Raw genomic sequence first — 8820 nt, 5'->3', positions numbered from 1 at the left:
TCTGCATGCTTGAAAGATTACACTAGCTATGTGACTTTGAACAATACTGGATGATATAAATATCATAATGGTTTACAAATTATGTTAAGTACTTCATTAGTTCCAGGTTTACAGTTGTGATATTGTGACTTTAATTTAGGCCTGTGTAAAGCGGTAATTAATTCTTTATTTTATTGTCATTAAGTGGGTAATGAGTCACAAAACAAGTAATCAAACATTTCAGTGGTGGGGCGCCAAAAGTATCTTTGTCCCCGGGTGCTGAGAACCTTTGCCACGCCACTGGAGTAAAATGAAATCAATTATGATATCAGACTTTATTACACACATTCACATAATACACTAATTTTCAGTCAAGGGAAAAAAAACGTCAAAACAAGTAATAAAAACATTTTGTAAATGTAAAATGAGGTAGGGATGGCAATGCCTAAAGGAATACAAGCAAGAATATAGGGATGATACAGCTATACATAGATCATTCCTACATGACTTTCAATATTAGAATTTAATATTACACTGTAAAATGCACACTTGGCTGTTGGTATGCAGTTTGTTTATCATAATATCGTGGTCTTGTCAGGGTTGGCATCAATGTAGTGTAACTAAGAACGTAGGACTTACGCACAAGGAAACCAAGTTGAGTCAAACATGTCTTGATTATTACAGACTCTCGCTACGAAATCGGTCTAACTGACCGACGTCATAACCATTTTGTATTCGTGCATTTTACAGCGTATAGTTACTTTTAAATAGTAATTAGACGTTCAACGTATGCTAGATAGTATTCCTTTTTGTTAAACAGTTCAGAATTTAGTCAAAATAACTGACTTTCACTCCTCTGTCCTTAAATTTTTCTAAACTTTATATACGTTCTAATGAATAAGTGAAGTTTACATTGACAGTTGTCTAAATATTTAGAATCCTGTTCTACAGCGTGTCAGTAAGATGTCACCAGTGTGCATTGACGCTAGGTAGACAAATTGTATGATCATCTTGTTCTTCACTGGTAACGTTTTGAGAGGCTTACTTCATGACTTTTCTATCAATCACTGTCATCAAGACATGGGGAAGGGGAGACATGTGAAGATAATTCCCAGCTCTTGCCTATCCATAATATAGGAACGGGCGTAATCATAAATAATTTTTATGATGTAGTATCATCAGATTAGAGAGACATAGAAAAAAAGATAAAATAATCTATTCTTGTATGGTAGAGGAAATAAATTTCAAGAAACGTGATATCTTATATTTTATTGCAGCGAGGAGAATAAGAATTCAAGAGGAAACGGGAAGTAAAATTCAAGTAAATATAAAAATGTAATGTTGGAGGAGGTTGGTTTACTTTCGGGGAACCTTTAGCATAATGTGGGAGAGGAGTTTTGTAATTAATTTATCGTAAAGTAAAATCATGTACGTTGAAAGAGAAACCAGATGGTATTAAATAGCATCATTTACTGCTGAAGAAAGGGGAGGGGTAAAACATACATTAAGTTATATAATTTACTGCTGAGGAAAGGGGGGTAAAACATACATTAAGTTATATCATTTACTGCTGAGGGAAGGGGTAAAACATACATTAAGTTATATCATTTACTACTGAGGAACTGGGAGAGGGTAAAACATACATTAAGTTGTATCACGAACTGTCGTCGATTGAAAAACTTACAGTTTTAACAAGTATTGATTAAAAAAAAAAAACAGGTAAAGGTGTCTTAAACGAAACTGTTACCACTCTGAGTAAAATCAATAACATAAAGATCACTTGATTCGTATCTAATGTACAAGTACCAGACTCACAATTGCTCTAAAAGATTTCCAGCTTTTCAAACAGCAGGATATTTTTTCATTTTCAACCAAAAGTACATTGAAAATTGACCGTTGTTCGAAAGAGCTCGATGCTATTATTAAGCAGACGCTTTGAAATCGATCGTTAACTAGTTGATCTGTTCAAGCTTGATATATAGAAATAAAGGTAGTCCGGAAAGACAATGCTATGATCGATGAAAGAACACACTATTACTGTTACTAGTCTCTTTTCATTTGTGCTTGATAAAAATATACCATAAATTTGCATTTCAATCTCTGAGAACAGAATCTGATGTGGCTTTTTTTTTCCAGCTCATTACTCATTAAACAGTAACACTTAATGCAGAAGCTTATGCCTAGTGAAATCTTTAAGATACATGTTTTAATTCATTTCATTATATTTCAGAATATTAACTTAACGTTTTCTTGTAACAACAAGACAGTAAAGATCTTGAGTTGCAGATAGGTTTGTAAATGAATCATACAGGGATATGACAGACAAAGATAAGTCTGGCGATTATTGAAGAAAACGGTATTTCGTTTTCTAGTGGTAAGATAGTTATGATGTAGAAGCTTACTGAATGCTGCTAGAGATATATATGAATTATATGCTATTCTTGAAAGTAGAATAAGGTAGGACAAGATAAATGAACAAACGGAGTCAAAATGGTATGCCAATTTCGTAATCAATAAAAAATATATATATGTCAAAAAAATGGATGTCTTATGATGTTGTATTTTAACTATGTTTTTTTTTGTGATATAAGCTGTTTCTATTGAAGGACTCCCCAGTAGCACAGCGGTATGTCTGTGGAATTACAATGCTACAATCCGGGTTTCGATACCCGTGGTTGGTGGGCAGAGCACAGATAGCCCATTGTGTAGCTTTGTGCTTAACTACAAACAAACTTTTTCTGGGTTTCGATACCCGTGGTGGGCAGAACACAGATAGCCCATTGTGTTGCTTTGTGATTAATTACAAACAAACGATCTATTGAAGTTTTTTTAAATGTTGCTTAAATAAATTATTACATATATAAGTATTCACAACTTTTCTGTTTAAGTCTGACTCAAGCTTCTCTACTTTTATCGAATTTTTCCAAGCAAAGACCTTTCATTCAAGCTTATTTCAGAAGCCTGCTTTGCTATCTACATTGTCAGCTGTTATATACAATAATGTTAAAATGTAATTTATTATATTTTATTAAGTGGGTGTAAGGTTATAAGAAACTATGTGTTGTTAGAACGTAACTTAAAATTTTATTATCCATTGTTAGAAGGTAACTTACTAAACGTTAACCGTATTAAAGTACTATTTAACACAGCGTAATTTTGAAAAGCTCTGCAAAATTCATACAGTATTTATTATATATAAGTTTGAAAAATGAAAGCCAAGAGGAATCTCATATATAACACTGACCAAAATTTTATTTTACGTTTACTTAGCTCTAGCATTTATACATTTAGCATTCATATCACAGATGAACGTTTCTCGCTTTTAGCCGTTTCGCTCAGTGTTCAGAACTAATACAAACATATCAACTATCGTGTCGCGTACAAGCACATTAAAACGCACACAACAAGATATCTCATACTTAGAGTTCAAACCTATACTTTATCCAATAATATTTAAACAATAAATATTTACTAGTGAGACCGTCTTAAACACGGTTTTTTCACAACATATAAATATTTGAACATTGGAAAAAGGTTTTTATTAATATCTTAAGGTATCTTCTCTACATGTTTCGTTCATTATCAATCACTTGTATATATATACGTAACCAAAAACACAAGGAAAAAATCCTAAAAATAGTTGAAATACCAGTAATTTCTGTTTTCCATTAAATAAACAAATACTGTACCATATATATTTTTACTACCTGCTATTTATGTTGCTTTTCTTTTCTTATACTTTTTCAATTTTTGAAGCATCATTCAAGATATAAACTAATTTAGTTTGCATGGTGAAACATACCCTTTGCTCTAAGCAGATGGTTGTAATGAATTTCCCGTTGTAAAAGCTAATTATTTTTAAAGCTCGAGCTAATATGGCACAAGTGGAGTAAAAACCGAACTAGTATTTTTGTTCAGTTAACGAATTACACCCCGTGTGTATATTCTAAGATCTAGGACGATCAATATAAATGTAGATTCAAATTATTGATTAACAGTATAAAATATTTAGTAACACTTGTTTTCATACTTTTATAAAGGTTAGTTTAGGTTAAAATACTGCCCATCCCGAGCATTTAAACGATAGGGAATAACTAATTATGTATCATCTAGGTAATTAATTTTTACAAACAATTCACAAGACCACCTTTAGTGCTAGTGGTGTACTTTTGATTTAAAGGCCTTTTAACTAAATAGCTAGAACATTAGGTTCATTTACTGAGTAGTTTTTACTATAGTCACCACTCAGAAAGCACGCAAAAAAAACAACAAACAGATAATAATCTGTTTAGTTAAACATCTCACCTTTTAAAGTTATTTAATGACATTCTTGAACTAAAATCGAACATTTTTACACTCACACATACAAAGACAGTGATCCAATAGAGAAACGTTCTATTAACAGAAAAAATCAAAAATATTTTGTTAAATGTATATTTTAATATCCGTGATTAACTATCTATAGTCAATATGCAAAACCACGAACGACGACACGAAAAATTTGTTGCAAGGAAATATATACAAAAAACAAAACTGTATCAGTTTTGTGCTAATGAAGCGTTATTTATCACTAACAACACTGAATAGATTTGACTTACTTTTGTAAGTCTAAAACTTAGTTTACTTGAAATTCGATTACGATCAATGATCCAGGTACTGTTTTAATGATTTACTTAACTAAAAGCCTTGAAGTTTATGACTTACAATATATATTGATGCTACAATACTATAGGAAAACTCCTTCCAGAGGCAGGGTTTTTGATATCAAAACATATGGCCCATTCATATATCTGTGGTTTATATCGCTCTACTAAAATATTAAATCTTCTGTATGTGTTATTTGGTACCATTACACATACTTCTTTCGATTAATTATACTGTTGAATTAAACATCGAAACGTTTCGCATGACATCCTTCTCTCCTTGTTGCAGTAAACAAAACTTTTCCTATGACATCTTCTCGCTATTACTTATGGGATCATACTAAACATCGAAATGTTTCCCATGACATCCTTCTCTCGTTGTTGCAGTAAACAAAACTTTTCCTATGACATCTTCTCGCTATTACTTATGGGATCATACTAAACATCGAAATGTTTCCCATGACATCCTTCTCTCGTTGTTGCTGTATACAACAAAACTTTTCCTATGACTTGCTTCTTCCAATTGATTATGAAGTTTTATTAATCACCGAAACATTGCCCATGAAGTATGTTTCCTGATTTATTATGAGGTTGTGTGAAAACCGAAACGTTTCCTATGACATCTTCTCGCTATTAGTTATGGGATCATACTAAACATCGAAAAATTTTCTGTGACAGTGTGTGGCCTTTACTTCAGTATTGTCAAATATAATCCTGGCATTCGAAGCATTTGTGCAAACGTGACATTTAAGATACCAGCAAGTTCTTCAAGTGGACTGAGAAAGTTTATACCAATTAACAAATGACATTTAAGATATCAGCAAGTTCTTCAAGTGGACTGAGAAAGCTTATACCAATTAAACGTGACATTTAAGATATCAGCAAGTTCTTCAAGTGGACTGAGAAAGCTTATACCAAATAAACGTGACATTTAAGATACCAGCAAGTTCTTCAAGTGGACTGAGAAAGCTTATACCAATTAAACGTGACATTTAAGATATCAGCAAGTTCTTCAAGTGGACTGAGAAAGCTTATACCAATTAAACGTGACATTTAAGATACCAGCAAGTTCTTCAAGTGGACTGAGAAAGCTTATATCAATTAACAAATGAAAGATATTAAAGAATACGACATATGTAGCGAAGTGCTTAAAATTGGTCGAGATTCTAAATCTTGAGATGATTCGTAAGGAATTTTCAATGGTGATTTATTGTAAGTGTGTTTGTATCAAATTATGAAAACTGGTTTGCAGACAAATGGATTGTAGAAGCCATGCACACCTACTGACTCAGAACTCTCTCTCTGATTCATTTGCTAAGTTTTCGGAACTTGGTCATCCTTAGACCATTGAACTGGTAAATTGATGGTCTGGCTTGATATTAATAATTCAGAGGGAATAATTCCTAATTATTTGGCATCACAACCTAATTTGAATCAACAGCAAATAAAATCCTAGTATTAGTTAAATTGTTTTATTAAACTTCAGTCAATTAGTTTTATTTAAAGTTTATACAACTACCTGATTAATTGTTCTGTTCCCTCTTCTATGCACCAGAAAAGTAAAAAACTATTATAGCTTGTGACGTTTTTGAATGGGTCAAATTTTTTGATATCAAAATTTGCCTTAAGTTTCGACCACCACTGGTGGTGCCATCTGTTGGGTGTGAGGGAGTAGATTATTCGCTTCCTGATGGTAAGGGGACCAGGCCTGAATATGCCCAGATGGTGGCTGATACACGAATGGAGGAGGAGCTACTGCTGTATGAAAAGGGGTAATCGGTTGTGAAGGTAGAAGCTTTCTGTCTTGAACTGGGTGGACAGCTGCTTCGTTTGAGGCTTCCGCCAGGTGGCAACAGAATCCGAACGCACATCCTAAGAATCCTAGCGTCAGACAAAGAAATCCAGCTGCCAAAATACCTATAAGGAACCACCAGCTATTGTGGTCTGTAATAGTAGTTGATCGGAAGATAGACAAAACCATCGCTATGACTCCAGCAGCAACCACCAAAATCCCAGCGAGCGTAGCCGCACAGGAGGCTCCATAACACCCTCGTGTTCCTGGTTTCATTATAATGCTTCAACTTTCAGTTAGCTGCTCTACAAGAAAGAATAAATACAGAGAAAAAGTAAAGAAACATGGAAGATAGATATTTTATGTCAAAAATATTTCTGAAATATTTGTACTTCAACCACATTCTCCTCTAAAACCTAGATTTAACAAAAACTGAGATTGTCCTCAGGATTTGATAGAAAACCCTAGGTTAATAACAATTGAGGTAGTCGTTAAAACTTAATGGGAAACTCTAGGATTAGCAAAATACGAGGTTGTCCTTATGATTTAGTGAGAAATACTAGGGTTGATTAAAGCTTAGGACTTAATGAAAAATACTAACGCAAACAAACAACAACAGAAAGAAGCTGTCCTTAGAACTTAATAGAAAACACTAGGGTTAATAAGATCTGGGCCTGGTGGTTAGGGCGCATGACTCGCAATCTACAGAGGATCGAAACCAGTTGCCCTTTCAGCTGTGAAGGCGTTAGAATATGACTGTCAATTCCAATTTTCGTTGGTAAATAATATATGTAGCCCAAGAATTGGCAGTGGATGTTGTTGACTATCTACGTTCCCTCTAGTCTATCACTTCGAAATTAGGGACGGTAAGCGTTGATAACCCTCGAGTAACTTTACGCAAAATTCAACAAAACAAAAAGCCTTAAAATCCGTGGTTTTTCTTAAGACTTAACGGAAAACACTAGGGTTATTAAAAACCAAATTTGTCCTTCAAACTTAATGGGAAACACCAAGGTCATCACAAAAACGAAGTTGGAAAAATCTGATGTTGAAAAACAAACAAACGAACGAAGTTCTCCTTACGACATAACAGATTTTAAAATTTAAAACTATTTTATGAAAGATTAACTGACATGCAATGGAAATACAGTCATATTTAGTGTCATAGCAAATGTCTGAAAGGCTCTGGAGCAAGATTTTCTTGCGACTTTCCCACATTTATACTCATTATTCTTTATTCCCAAATCTTAAATGTACAATAATTTCATAATTTTTCTTTTTATTCTCAGGCACTTCCCCTGTCACATAATAATCTATATCAAAATACTTTAAAACAAGAAATGTTATGAGAATTTTAGGGCTAAGAGTGACATAGAGAATTCGTGGTTCGCGACCTGTTGCTGCAAAAACGCACTTTAGAGCTGTGGATGAGCTTTGAGAGTGACGTTCATATTTGAATTTTTGATCAGAGAAGAGTATCTGAAGAGTTGACGGTGGGTGCTACTGACTAGCCACCTTTTTTGTTTTTGGTCTATCAGTTTGAAATTAGAGCGGCTATTCAAAGATATCTCTTGTGTAAGTTTGAAGGAAAATTCTCTAAAGAATGAACTACAAAAATGTACGATAATTTTAAGATTACTGCAATGCCATAATAATTAGAGTTATCGTTACTTGAAATATTTCTCGCCTGTCTTCTCAAAAACAAAGACCAATTAGTCATTCCTAAATCCTAACGAAACATTGCCAAGTTCATACCGTGGGAGAATTAATTGTAGGATATACTAAGTTATGCATATTTTTACTTTTAGTTGCAATCTCCGAGTGTCTCGAGGATTTTCTAATACTATCATGATCTGCACCACTTCTATTGCGTATCAGAAACTTGGACCTGAAACTTCTTTAATATTGATTGTTGGAGATAAGAATTCCAATTAATTATTTTTTTTATCATTTCCAAATCTCACGCAACTGTTTTCTTTTGTATTGTTCTTTCTCATATAAACCTTGTTGAATAATTTTTAGTGGGGCTTTCGGGTCTCGGACATTTGTATTCTATTCCTACGCCACTGTTTATATTATTAGTGTGTGAACAGTAATTACCATGTTAGGTGAAGTGAATGTTATCTGTATCATTACCTTCCTTAGGAGCCTTTAAGCGCTTCAGTTTATGAGACACAATTCTTTTGGATTATACGATGTAACTCCATTGTGGATATTACTATTTTTACAAGCAAGTTCATGTATCTAATTGACATGTACGAAAACATATTGATAATTTTACGCAATAGCCTATAAGGGCATACTGTTAACCAATCACATAAATGCACGAAGATTTGATGTTTTGGTTTTGTTTATTCGTTGCTAAGGGACGAGCGCACGGCATGAACATAGAGCATGTGACGCTTG

This window comes from Limulus polyphemus, unplaced genomic scaffold, assembly GCF_000517525.1.
Source record: "Limulus polyphemus unplaced genomic scaffold, Limulus_polyphemus-2.1.2 Scaffold1005, whole genome shotgun sequence".
NCBI classification, from domain to species: Eukaryota; Metazoa; Arthropoda; class Merostomata; order Xiphosura; family Limulidae; genus Limulus; species Limulus polyphemus.
The sequence above is the reverse complement of the archived record's forward strand: the minus strand, read 5'-3'. Positions refer to the sequence as shown.